The sequence below is a fragment of the Epinephelus lanceolatus genome, chromosome 4, assembly GCF_041903045.1.
Source record: "Epinephelus lanceolatus isolate andai-2023 chromosome 4, ASM4190304v1, whole genome shotgun sequence".
Lineage (NCBI taxonomy): Eukaryota > Metazoa > Chordata > Actinopteri > Perciformes > Serranidae > Epinephelus > Epinephelus lanceolatus.
The window spans coordinates 7,414,368-7,429,206 of record NC_135737.1 but is presented as its reverse complement, the minus strand read 5'-3'; the positions used below and the strand labels follow the sequence as shown (position 1 = coordinate 7,429,206).

At 40.9% G+C, this 14,839-nt stretch overlaps 1 pseudogene; it reads left to right on the top strand.

Moving 5' to 3' along the window:
• The window catches only part of LOC117259856 (acidic amino acid decarboxylase GADL1-like), a 94,457-nt pseudogene that overhangs the window by 71,936 nt on the left and 7,682 nt on the right, over positions 1 to 14,839 (top strand).

The following is a 14,839-nucleotide window of genomic DNA, read 5'->3' as shown; positions in this document are numbered from 1 at the left end:
GCAGCTTCACTAGAGTGTGTACCAGGAAGTTGTATTTGGCTGGTCAAAGAGATTTATACTAAACCATGCCATAGAGCAGTTTCCAGACAACTGTCAATATGTTTACAGTCGACAAGGAACAGGGAAGTGGCAGGGGTGGAACACAGTAAAGAACATTAAGTATATGAATTTGAAAGTGTGTGCAACGTGATCAACAAGTCATCACAAAAAGTAATACACAAAATGTGAAATTAAGCCGTTAGTGCACCTGCATGGCCTGTTTCTGTCTTTAAACTTATTCAACTAGAATTATCACTTTGCACTCCATGCACCAGTCAAGTTGCACTAAAGGTTACATCCATGTCTGTTAAAACATGAATGCTTCACACACACACACACACACACACACACACACACACACACACACACACACACACACACACCCCGGCAGCCCAGAAGATCTATAACATTAGTGTCACCAATTCAGTATCTGTCCAAATGTTTCTACTTTATTTTCTGAAATATGACTTTGAGTAATGGCCAGAAGTGTTTATTATGATGTCACAGTGAAGTTGACCTTTGACTTTTTGGACATAAAATGTCATTACTTCATAATTTTATTCTATTACACATTTCTATGAAATTCTGTAGGAATTAGTGTGTGAATTCTTGAGTTTAGGACAAAAACATGTTTTGTGAGGTCACAGTGACATAGACCTTTGACCACCAAATTCTAATCGGTTCATCGCTGCATTTCAATAGTCATTCAACATGCTCTCATTAACTTCCCCTCGGGGGAATCTCCGCCACCATCATAAGTGCTATTCCAATTGTCTGAAAAAGTGAAGTGAACTTTTTGAGATCGACCCTCAGAGGGCTAAGGGAGTGAGTGTCTCTCCAGAGGTCTATATTGACCCACAATGCACTGCAATTGATGCAAGAAAATACATCCATGGTTAGATGGCAGGAATGTACGTAAAACTCTGGTTGCACCACCAAAGAGGAGGAGAAATATATTGAAAAACAGGTAAAATAACAAAAAATCAATAAATGTACTATTCAACATGCTTTTGTAGTGTATTATCATTTACTCTGAAGCTTTGGAACAGATGACCAGTTAGGGGCCCAGGGTCTAAAGTATATATGGTCAGGGTCAAGAAGGTATTTATGGCCCAGGGTCAAGGATTGGTGAAGTCCAACTAGAATGTCTCTTTGTCGTCTGTTGTGCTTTGTCTCACATTTCACAAACACCACCAGGTCTATATAAGCAGGGTATTTGGGGCTGTTTTTCAGAGCAGTTCATATTGGCTTCGAACCCTCTCCAAGCAATCTAGATGCTTGATAGATGCTGTACTTCTTGTAATAAACCTTTTCTTTATGCAAGCAAGACGGTGTCATCGGAGTCTCCTTCATCACCTTCACATCATCGCTATTTAAGAAACAACACTTTTCAAATAGGTCTGTATATAAAAGGTAGACAAAAGTGTATAGATTCACTTGTCTATCAGCAGATAGTTTCTCAAGAAAATCTCTGATAGCTTCATATTTAACTGAAAAGTCACATGGTCAAATGCCCTAATATTTACTTTGTTGTACCATTATGTAATTATATTCCAACATTATCTGTAGACACATGGGAAATTTGCTGTTTAACAAGACATCATAAACTAGCTACATAATATTAGTTATTTAAATCATGATACAGATCAAACATAAATTTCTTTATCAGAAACTGATGCAGGTCTATCTGATGATTTGTTTAAAAAAAAAAAAAAGAAAGAAAAAAAGAAAAGCAGTATAGTGCTAATCCCACAATTGGCGGTCAATCCTTTGTAGTTGGGCTGAAAGTGAACGAGGGAATGTGTGTTCCAATTAAATCCCAATAAAAAGGTGTGTTCCGTGTGATGTAAGCTGTTATGTAATACCAAGAGCGGAGGGTAAGTGAATGACGGCAAGTGGAACTAAACACAGCGTCTAAGTAGATAAGTGTCTAAGTGCCAAATCTGAGGGAATTCCATCTAGGTGTTATTTAGATATCGCATTCATTGGAATGAGGTGAACGAGGGAACAGTGACCTTGACCTATGGCCACCAAATTATTATCAGTTGATCATTGAGTCCTGGTGAATGTTTGTGCCAAATATGAAGAAATCCCTAAAAGGTGTTTGAGATATCACATTCACAGGAATGAGACAGACTAACAGTCACCTTGACCTTTTACCACCAATCTTCGGACCTGTACAGTTCAGTTCTTTAGCGGCCAGGAGTAAAGGTAAGGGGCTTACTGGAGACGAGGTAGCCGAGGCGAGGGGTCCAGAGCCGGAAGAGCCAGCCGATGATGCAGAGGTGCTGATGAGGAAGGAGCAGCAGAGGAGCCGGGGCCAGGCGGAGGATTTGAAGCCAGGAGAGCAGACCGATGAAGCAGAGGTGCCGGTGAGGAGCGGACAGTAGGGAAGGACTAAATAGAGGCACTACTCTTTCTTTTATTTTGATACTTAGCTTTTCAAATCAGGAATCTTAGGAATTTAATGAAATGTGTTAAACTGCTACATCCCAATAAAAACAGTTGCTGTTAGATGCAAAAATAATCTGAAAGAATAATACTCATAAAGACCATCAATTTGCTATAAAAGTGATAGTCTGTCATTCTCATTTTAAATAAGCAAATACATAATATTAAAGATTTCTTAATGTAAGCACCACACTGGACCACTCTTGACCACTCTCCATGTTGACATATGATACCCTGGGTAAGTTGGTTGTTGATGATCTGGGATGCCGTGTCAACTTCAGCCTGTTAAATGTACAGTTTGTATACAGTCTCTTTCAAAATAATCGCACTGCGTTGGTACAACACCATGAATTGAGGTTTTTTTTCCTTCAACAAATGCATGTGATTAAGTTTCGCTAACACGCACATGGTTGGGTTTAGGCAACAAAAGCATGTGGTTGGGTTTAGAAAAAAAGAACATGGTTTCTTTCAGTGATTTGTGGGCCCATTCACCACTCGCCCCACTCCAACTTTCGCCCCCTTACCTTACGTTGTTGTCCTGCTGTGTTTCCCGCCGATGATGCCGGGCACCGTTACACCATAACGATGACCAGCTGCATATCATGCCGACATGAAAGGATGCCGTTGTTTTGTTGGTGTCTGACACTGGAAGTCACTGCCCAAGTGCAGGTATTCAAAGACTTCAGAGTGAGACCAGGTTGTACATTTCTGCAAACCACATTTATGTTACATTTATACATTTCATACATATCATATCAATGTTTCAAAAGTAATGTAGATCTGAAAAGGGGATGGTGGATGATGTGAGACCTAGGTGAGACAGAGGCCAAGTTGCAGACCACTGTTCCACACGAACAAACAGCAACACTGGTTGTGTTTTAGCGAGTCATTGACACGTTTCCAGCGAGGAATGTGCCATCAAAACCAAGTATTTTAATCCAAAACATGATTTTTTCTTAGCCATAACCAAGTGGATTTTGTGACTCAACATACATTAACTACAGCATTGTTGAAATGTTAAGCTTCAACATATCAGCTACATAATAATGTACAAGTGTTACAGATGTACAATGCAAACCTCTATTCTGGTGACTGGGTTGACCAAATCCTGTGAAGTTTGTCGATCAGTGATTCTGAATTTAAAGCAGCTGTGCGGAACTTTACGTTTTCGTTGATTATAGTGCCCCCTTTGGTCGAAGCGGTATGACACCCACAGCCTGGTGTTGTAAAATTCCGACTGCAGCCAGCATTCGGCTTCATTTGCAAAATCTTGACTGCAACTGGCAATTACCGCATGCATTTGTTTTGGAGAGCGAGAGGAAAATCATAAATGTTCTGGTGTAGCTCTGAAATTCTTATGAACTGAGGACAACTGCCTGCTGTATATTTATGTTCACAGTCACAGATAATTTTGTGGTGTCTGTTGTAACGTTACTAGACAAAAGCGGTTCACATCAACGTTACATTTAACTTGCTTATAACTTCCACGTCGTCATATATTGAGGTGAAACAACGTCTAACAAGTTGCGGTATATTCTCTAAATAAAAACAAAAATTACATACCTGTCGATTAGGAAAAGGGCCAACTCGGGATCAGTTTTAAAACCTTTCAAATCTCTCAGCTCTCTCCACTTCGTAAATGCCCGACCGAGGTTTGCACACGTTTGGGCTCGAGCCCTATCACTGTCCCATTTAGCCTTCTTCTGTTCTTCTGTTATTTTTCTTTTGGATGGTGCTCCTTCTTTATCCGCCATGACATCGAAAGTACAAGTCCTTATAGATACATCTGGTAAAACTGTTATGTGTTCAGCAATGCCCGTTACGTACCGCTTACTTGAAGAACACTCTCTGTAAACACGGCTCTTCTTCTTCTCTCAATTTATTGGCGGATCGCAAACTTCCAGGTGCATACCACCACCTGCTGTACAAGAGACTACTCCCTACTACGTCATTTAGCCTGTTTCTGAAATCCTACTCGTAAATACGGCTCCTTCTTCTTCTGTGGTTTAATGGCTGCGGGCCGCTGCGGGCATGCAGACTTACTTCCGCCTCTGGGTGCCGTATTCTGGTTTGCTGACTTCCGCTGTGTCCGACCCGAGCCAGGCTACGCTAAATAGCCATATAGAGAAAGGCTTTTTTGTCGCTGTTGGGTTCAAATAAATATGTGGATCTTCAAGGGGGGGTGATACGAACTAGGGACAGTTTTATTAATGGTACAAAGTTCCACACAGCTGCTTTAAGAACATAAGAAAATTTTAATACCTCTACTATAACTGAAATGTCAGAAATACATTTAAATAATGACACAGTAGGAGTTACCTGTGCACTGAAAAAACATGGTTGGAAAAGCCATTCTCCCTGTGTTGATTATGTCAAAGCCATCAATTGTGTTGGGCTGCTCTGAATCTGACAAGATTAAGTCCATTCAGTAATTGAAAAAAGTCAATGATTATTTGTAGGGGCTTCTTGAAAGAAAACAGCCTCACAAGCCTTCAGTTGCTCTATTTAGTAATTTGGAGATATTTTATGTGCTTTATTAGAAGATGAGATGCAAGTTCCTATGATGCAAACAGCATGGGTTTTACCTATTAGCAAAAATGCAGTGGAAGCAAGACACTTACAATTTGTTTGACAAAAAAAATCTCTATAAAAAAAGGAGCAATCTTGTGAATCACAAAATTTAAAGAACAAGCAGTTGAATTTCATATTCTATTATCAGCAATAAATGTATCAGAGGAAACTTTTAAAGGCATTCTGTGGGATGTACAGCAGGTGTTCATTAATTATGACTCTGCTGTGACTATGTTGGTTTAACGAGCAGGTAACTTGCATTCATCCATGGCAGTGTATTATATCTCTACTTAATCTGCTGCAGCCATAAACATGTATCAGGTGTTAAGATGTAAAGAGGAAAAGTGTCTGTTGGGTCTAGCAAAGACGTTCAGACAGGTTGAATGTACTACACAATTCCACCCACATGGCGTTGAGTCAAAATGAACCCCTAGTATCAAGAACTATAGGAACCTAAAAACTGAAAAATGTGGCTGAAACCATAAGTTGTTTTTTAGCCCATAAGGTGGACAAAAATGGCTCCATGCAGCTTAGCCTGATGGATTATTTGTTTCATTTGGAACAATGGTTTAACTAGAATAACTTACCAATATTTTGATTGAATCTGCCTAGAGACAATAATTCACACTCAACTTTAAATGTGACCATTACAAATAGGACTAAAGACATGAACAGCCTGGTTGCCAAAAGAAAATATTGTGCATTTCTGCAAACCATGAATATGTTACATTTACATTTTCATACATGCAACAATGTTTCTAAAGTGACATAGTATAAAAGCTGACTCTGTCATCTGGAGGAGGAGGAGATTGTGGATGGCGTGACACCTAGGTGAGAAGCCTGCCAAGCTGTACTGTTCAAGACCAACAAACAACAAAACTGGTTGTGATTTAGTGAGACCAACAAAAAATTTAGCAAGTGATTGCTATGTTTTCAGCAGCTTTTTTAAGGCACCAAATGAGGATGCTTTGTAGTGAACTATCAGTTTTTACAGCAGTTTTTAAGCACCAAATGTTGGTGTTTATGGCAGCACATCGCTGTTTTTCCAGCAGGGATGGTGCCACAAAAAGCAGTTCTTTTATACTGAGACAAAGCTGTTGTAATAAGCGACAACAAATTATGATTTGTTTGTGTATTTAATCAGTTATTTGGTTAGTACTTAGTTATGCAACTGGTGGAACTGAACTGTTGCCCATCAGCACAAACATTTTCCTACACATGAGCTTGATACTTTGTGTAAGCTAGGTCTAAATAATATCCACAGACCAGCTTGCTGTTTTTAGAAAAATGTATCCCATAAGTCACTCTTAATGTAAAAGCTGACTCTTGGTAATTTATTAAGTGTGTAACTCGTTGTACTTCAGCTTCAAATCATTTAATGTGTGTGTAATACTTTTTCCACACAATAAATTGTATAGCCTTAATTCTGGAGCTTTCTTACTATGTGCTGTTATCCAAACTAACATGTCTTATTTTTGAAAATGTTTCACTTTAACAGATACACTGTTTTACCTACAGACCACAAATAGATGTTTCTCAATAACGCTGCGCTGTCATTGGCTGACAATTCCTGTATTTAAAAGTACAGGAAGGTTGTGAGGAGGGGAAGGTTTCAAAACAAGTCTCTGTTCTGCTTCATTTTTCTAGATTTGAGGTTTGTAGTTGTTTGATAAAATAGTGTATTACAAGAGACAAGGACTTTATCCTCAAAATTGAACATGGTTTTGAAAATACTTAATAAAAGCACTGGCCCCACTGGCCCCACTGACCCAGTTGTCATCTTGGACCAGCTATCACAGCTAAAGAGTATACTATACCAGCTTGACTAGCTAATGGGCAATAGTGACCAGCTACACCACCCAGCTTAACCAGCAATTTTGCCCAGTTAACGTGTCCAAAAGCCCTCTAAACCAGCAGACCATCCCAGCCTGAGATTGACCACGATGGCCAGCCTAGGCAACCAGCCTGGTCAGTCTAAGGTTTTTTTTTTCAGCAGGGTTATTATCATGTACATTTGTCTGTATGTTTCCATTAATTGTGCCACCAGTGAAATGAGAGTCTGTTAACAGTCACTTTGGCAGGCTGTGTGATTGCAACGAGTTAGTTTGATCAGACAGTATGTCACACCATTGTTTCCTGCTCTTCATGGATGGTCTCCTGTAACTTTTTTGGCAAGCTTTCAGACCTACCACACAAACAAGTTTTTTTGTCTATAATTTTTATCTTCTGTGAATTATTATAAATAACAATTGTTCTTATATTTTCTGTATATACAGTACAGGCCAAAAGTTTGGACACACCTTCTCATTCAATGCGTTTTCTTTATTTTCATGACTATTTACATTGTAGATTCTCACTGAAGGCATCAAAACTATGAATGAACACATGTGGAGTTATGTACTTAACAAAAAAAGGTGAAATAACTGAAAACATGTTTTATATTCTAGTTTCTTCAAAATAGCCACCCTTTGTTCTGATTACTGCTTTGCACACTCTTGGCATTCTCTCCATGAGCTTCAAGAGGTAGTCACCTGAAATGGTTTCCACTTCACAGGTGTGCCTTATCAGGGTTAATTAGTGGAATTTCTTGCTTTATCAATGGGGTTGGGACCATCAGTTGTGTTGTGCAGAAGTCAGGTTAATACACAGCAGACAGCCCTATTGGACAACTGTTAAAATTCATATTATGGCAAGAACCAATCAGCTAACCAAAGAAAAACGAGTGGCCATCATTACTTTAAGAAATGAAGGTCAGTCAGTCCGGAAAATTGCAAAAACTTTAAACGTGTCCCCAAGTGGAGTCGCAAAAACCATCAAGCGCTACAACGAAACTGGCACACATGAGGACCGACCCAGGAAAGGAAGACCAAGAGTCACCCCTGCTTCTGAGGATAAGTTCATCCGAGTCACCAGCCTCAGAAATCGCAAGTTAACAGCAGCTCAGATCAGAGACCAGATGAATGCCACACAGAGTTCTAGCAGCAGACCCATCTCTAGAACAACTGTTAAGAGGAGACTGCGCCAATCAGGCCTTCATGGTCAAATAGCTGCTAGGAAACCACTGCTAAGGAGAGGCAACAAGCAGAAGAGATTTGTTTGGGCCAAGAAACACAAGGAATGGACATTAGACCAGTGGAAATCTGTGCTTTGGTCTGATGAGTCCAAATTTGAGATCTTTGGTTCCAACCGCCGTGTCTTTGTGAGACGCAGAAAAGGTGAACGGATGGATTCCACATGCCTGCTTCCCACTGTGAAGCATGGAGGAGGAGGTGTGATGGTGTGGGGGTGTTTTGCTGGTGACACTGTTGGGGATTTATTCAAAATTGAAGGCACACTGAACCAGCATGGCTACCACAGCATCCTGCAGCGACATGCCATCCCATCCGGTTTGCGTTTAGTTGGACGATCATTTATTTTTCAACAGGACAATGACCCCAAACACACCTCCAGGCTGTGTAAGGGCTATTTGACCAAGAAGGAGAGTGATGGAGTGCTGCGGCAGATGACCTGGCCTCCACAGTCACCGGACCTGAACCCAATCCAGATGGTTTGGGGTGAGCTGGACCGCAGAGTGAAGGCAAAGGGGCCAACAAGTGCTAAACACCTCTGCGAACTCCTTCAAGACTGTTGGAAAACCATTTCAGGTGACTACCTCTTGAAGCTCATGGAGAGAATGCCAAGAGTGTGCAAAGCAGTAATCAGAGCAAAGGGTGGCTATTTTGAAGAAACTAGAATATAAAACATGTTTTCAGTTATTTCACCTTTTTTTGTTAAGTACATAACTCCACATGTGTTCATTCATAGTTTTGATGCCTTCAGTGAGAATCTACAATGTAAATAGTCATGAAAATAAAGAAAACGCATTGAATGAGAAGGTGTGTCCAAACTTTTGGCCTGTACTGTATATGTAAGGTATCTCACCTGTGCCTACTCACTGCCATGATCTCCCTCGCCTCGAGTCCCGCATCAGACAGTTTCTGAATGGCGGTGGCCCTCAGGCTGTGGTTGGTGTAAGATGTGTGCATCCCTGCCTCTCTGCACATCTTAGATAACATCTTTGACAGCTGGTTTACTCCCAGGGAATGTTAGTATACCAAAAGCTGTCTGTCGCAGCTGCTACCCTCCTGGGCTGCAGGTAGAGGGCTTTTGCATCAGGTGGAATTTTGCTCAGGTGATTTTTGAGCAATGCCACCGGGCAGAGGGGATTTCCTTCTCTGTCTCTCTCCAGTGGGTCTTCATAATTTTTGTGTCTTCATTGAATGTCAGGGTGAAATACTTTGCTCCATTTTCGTCAAGTTTGAGGATGAATGAGTCAGTTTTGAGATTGTGATTCCCCTCTTTGCCACTGTGTCCAGATTGCAACTGAATGTCGTACCAGACATTGTTTGGTACCTTGCAGATTTTCTGGACTGGTTGCAAAATATTTTAAACTGCGCTGGTTTTCAGGTGAAATCGGAAATCTCTTTCACAACATCTTTGAAAATGTTATGAGCTGATTCTGATTCCATGAACAGCTGACTGCAGGGTTGTTGATTTAACCCTATGGGCCCGAACGACGCATAGTGCGTCCAAATTCACACCTGTTCTTCTCTATGGATTTTCTGCGACCGTGCGTCATAGCGAGTAGCCAAGCATATCACGTGAAACAGCGGAACCGCAGCTTTCCAACAAGACCAAGCACTTGTCGCTAGTCCAATGTTTTCATAGAGAAAAAAAATGATAAAGTTACACTAAAATAATGTATAACAGAGCTTTCATACAGCTCGGCACACACATTACGGATGGATTACTCGCAAATGCAGGCTCAATGCCATGCATATCACATGAAAGCGCAGGATCAGAGCTTTCCAGTGAGTAGCCTAATTATGCATGCGTGACAGGGCAGTTGTCACCATATACATTGAGGGGGAAAATGTAAGAGTTTAGTCACATGGATTTGTTTTTTTCATTGATATAAAAATTAACATAAAATACAGGCACATAGAAGGACATGGAATGATGGCAAATCTGGATAGCCTAGATTGTCCTAAAAAAAACAAAAAAAAAAACAACAAGATATAGCATGTGTATGTAGCCTTTATAATGACTGTAATATGAGCTTACAAGTAAAGGCAGTAAAAATACCCCAAATAGGGTTAATGATTTAAACCAGCCTGAAGCCCGAGTTAGCTGCTAATGCTGTCAAGCTCCCCTTTAGTTGTCTGGATAGATCCATGAAACTGCCTCAAGACTGTACTCAGCTGGGTCCTCTCAACAGAATGAATGTCAATGTTTAGATTTTTTAGATTTCACCAAGTCTGAAAGCAGTTCTAAGCCCACGCTGTTTGTCTTACGGTGTTCATTTGTTGTTCATTTTTTCTCTTGTCGAGGTCAGCTGAGCACATGTGAACACATCTAGAGGTTTGAGATGAAGTCTCCAGGGGCTGGTTGCACCAACAGGGCTTATGCCTGGTCTTACGATAAGTTGGTCGTGTTTTGGCGTTGTAAGTCCAACCTCATAGTCAACCCCTTACACCTGCTGCAGCATCAAGGCTTCAGCCTTCTTCTCATTAAGACCAGGAGTAAATGTTATGCTTAGTCAGGAGCAGGCACTAAGTCAAAATCTCAACTGTTTCTCTATTTTAGCAGCTGGATACACAACACAGGAGCCACAAAAGCTGAACAGCAGCCCACGTTTCCTTTCTCCCTTTTATCTAGCTGACTTACAAATGTAAACACGTCTCGTCTCATGTCAGTTTGTTGAATGAATGACCAAACAAGCATTTATCAGTGAAAAGTGCACTGCTGATGTCCATTCTTAAGCAAGATAGCAAGCTAATTAGCTGGTCAGCAGCAGCACATTAGGCAGCAGAATATCCCTTCAGTCCATTCCAATACTGGTGTGGTCCTTACTCTTTAATACCACTGCTATCAATACACTGTCAGTCCATTTGTTGTGAACTGCAGCCAAGTTTGTTTACCTTTTTTCTCCTATTACGTGGAGCATCACCTATCAGCTGGGGTCAATCAAACACAGACGTGGTTCTCCCGTGCAGCTTTATTAATCTTTGTATCTCAATGTACATGAAATTTCCCTTATTTTCTCTGATGCTCCATAATAGTGTTGCAGCAAATGACAAATGATTGGAAAAATAATGACAAGGCATTGGGAAAATTTAACAATGTGTCCTAGTAACACGTGCACTGCTAGGCAATAGCTGTAGTTGCTGGGCATTCCCAAAGTTAGTTAAGGCTAGGCTTGTGTTTGGTTGGTGCAACTGACATGAAGTTCGTCCTTAAGACTGGTCTTTACAAAGTCCAACTTAGCTTTTAGGACCAGGCTTAGTTAAGAACAGTTGGTGCAGCTGGCCCCAGGCTTCTCTCCTTCCCTTCATCCTCATCTGACAACCATTCATAATTTACACTAGGTCTAATTAACGGTTGAGGACACCTGTGAAATGGAGTGATACATAAAATTAAAAGTCCCAGTGCTGTTACACTTATCAGCACTCATATGGATTGTCTCTTGTCCAATCAAATTACTTGGATGGGATGGTTGTATAAGCTTAACATAATATGTATTGTATAAGTTTAACAAGCTTAAACATGTTCAAGAAAAGTCTACCAGAGTTGATGTTTGAAGAAAAATAAAAAGACAAAGACATTCTTTAGGGCCAGTGTACTTGCTTACAGTTTTGAGAGAACCCTACAGTATTAGAAAAGCAGTAATTACAGCGAGTGTGTGTGAGTGTCTGTGTCTGGGATAGAAGTTGACCTGGGGCTGCTGCTGGAAAGGACTGCAGCAGTTGGAGCAACACTATTACAAATGGTGATCTGATAAGCAGAGATGGAGGCAGAGGGAAGGTTTGCAGTGCTGCTGTGTGGAGAGGAGCTGATGAACATCATTAATCTGCTAGCTGGTGTGAATCATCACTCATAGATTGGTCAATAGGTGCCTCACTCACCAGCTGGCCTCTGGAATCCAAAGAGCATGGAGAGAATGAACGAGGAAACCCAAGATCCACTACTGTGGTGAGTGTGGTGAATGAGACTGAACACTTACCATCATGCTGACTTTGAGTGGCAGGGTAATAGCATGAGTGAGTAGTGACAATGTGCATTTTTCTTAGACAGCTCTCTGTTTGTTCCCTGTGATGCAATTGACCTGTTCTTTGTGTTTATAAATTTGTTGTCACAGCCAATATACCTCATATCACTGATCAGACTTTTTTTTTCCAAATCTCATGCAGTTTGATGCAACTTTAGCATTGCAATGTTTTTAAACATGTACTCAGGTTCATTATAACTCGGGTGTTATTTCTATAGTTTGGCCATCAGTTATTTTGTGTATCGTAACCTGTACTCACTGAAGTCATTGCCGGGAACTAAGTAACATTGCTTATAGTCAGATGAAGCAAGAAACTCTATTGTTTAGACAATCAGAGATAATTTACATTTAACTTTATTTTGAAGTCAAACTGAACATTGTGCATGAGTATGGTTAGTAAGGTAAGTCAGAGCTGAGGCCATGTTTGTAAACTGTGGCAGATGTTAACAACACATGGTTCTGAAAATTTAACAATTTGTTTTCACTTGTCAACACAGTTTACTTGGGGTTTGTTTACAGCCTGTATGACCACTCTAACAGCTTGTGTGGGGAAGGACTTCTTTGTAGCAAGTTTGCTATGCTCTCTAATCTACTTTGTGAGTGAAATAGTGTTTCTATCATACAGGTTAGAAACAAAAAATGCACATCAGAACTAAAAATGAGCTTAGGTTAGGACATTGTGCACAATGTACAGAGCCTTTCTATCTCAGTATTAGATCATGTAAATGAAATGCAAATACACTGCTCAAAAAATTAAGGGAACACCTAAATCACACATCAGATCTTGATGAACAAATTATTCAAGTTGAAAATCTTTGCTGATGTACATTGTGTGAGAACAAAATGTGTTGAAAAAAAAAAAGGTCAACGACAATGGATTCAAAATCACACTGAAAATCAAAGCAAAAAAATAAAATTGTAGGCTGATCCAACTTGTGAGATGCAATTCAATGTGACGTAGTAGTGTGTATGGTCACCTTGTGCCTGTATGCTAATATCTGGGCATGCTCCTGATGAGTCAGCAGATTGTGTCCTGAGGAATCTTCTCCCAGACCTGGATCAGGGCATCAGTGAGCTACTGGACAGTCTGGTGGTACTTGGCGGCGTCAGGTGCACCAAACGTCCCATAGGTGCTCAATTGGATTTAGGTTAGGGAAATGAGAGGGCCAGGAACCCAGGGTTCACTGCACCAATGTAAGGTCTGACAACCACTCTGAGGATTTCATCCTGGTACCCAACAACAGTCAGGGCACAGTTGGCTATGACATGGAGGTCTGTGCCATCCTACAAGGATATGCCTCCCCAGACCATCACTGACCCACCACCAAACCGGTTGTGCTGGACGATGTAACAGGCAGCATGACATTCACCACAGTGTCTCCAGACTCTTTCAGGCCTGTCACATGTGCTCAGTGTGAACCTGCTCTCATCTGTTAAGAGAACAGGGCACCAATGGTGGACCTGCCAGTTCTGGTGTTCTCTGGCAAATGCCAATCCAGCAGCACAGTGCTGGGCCATGAGCACACTTCCCATTAAAGGGCATCGGGCCCTCATGCCACCCTCATGGAGTCTGTTTCTGACAGTGTGGTCAGAAACATGCACACCAGTAGCCTGCTGGAGGTCATTTTGTAGGGCTCTGGCAGTGCTCCTCCTGTTCCTCTTCGCACAAAGGAGAAGATACCGGTCCTGGTGCTGAGTTGATGCCCTTCTGTGGCCCTGTCCAGCTCTCCTCATGTGACAGCCAGTCTCCTGGTATCTCTTCCATGCTATTGGTAGACATGGAATGCATGTTTTCATTAGTGTATTATTACTTGAAAATAAGAATTTGTTGTTGTTGTTTGTTGTTGCTGTAGCCCAGATGGACAAACTAAGCACTGGCTCTAGATAGGGCCATTTGTGTGTCACCCACCCACATTTTCATGTTATTCCGCCACCCATTGTTATTAGCAGTCCCTCCATGACGAGAACGTCAGAAAAACATCATTTCAAAAAAAAAAAAAAAAAAAAAAAAAAAAAGCTTGATAGAGAGAAGCTTGGATGCTTTATGTAGTGTTTTCACCTGTTTAAATCAGCGTGTTTGTTTGTTTTGGAAAGAAGGAGACCTCTGTGGATAATTCAGCTCCTGGTTAAAACCTCCTGAATGTTTGGATCAGAAACAAGGTGAGCACACATCAAATTATCACAGAAAATAGATGAGCACACATTAGCAGGTGCTGGGCTCGCGGCTTGTCTGTGACGCGCCGAACAGCGAAGGAGAAACACTAATTTGTAACCTGAAACTGCTTTATTCTGCGTTATACCGGATTTAATCACCAGATCCATTTGTTTCGGAGAGGAAGAGACCTCTGTTGATAAATCGGTCAAAACTTCCTGAACAATGAATTCTGAAAGAATTCAAACCAGGAGAAGTTTTAGCTGGTTGAAATCAGCAATCCTCACTGCTACATGTACTAAATCCTCCTAAATCTTACGCACTGTTCTTTTAAGACATTTAATTAACACATTGCAGTGCAACTTAAAGGGTATTCAGGAATAAACAAGACTGATTTTTAACTAACTGATGTTTCCCCTAGGCGCTGCAATATTCATTATTCTCCAAAATATCAAAGTTTGTGATAGATCAAAATTACATAGTGGCAGTTTAGATGGTCTGCTTTCAGTCTTAGAATTACTTACAGTCACTGACCATGG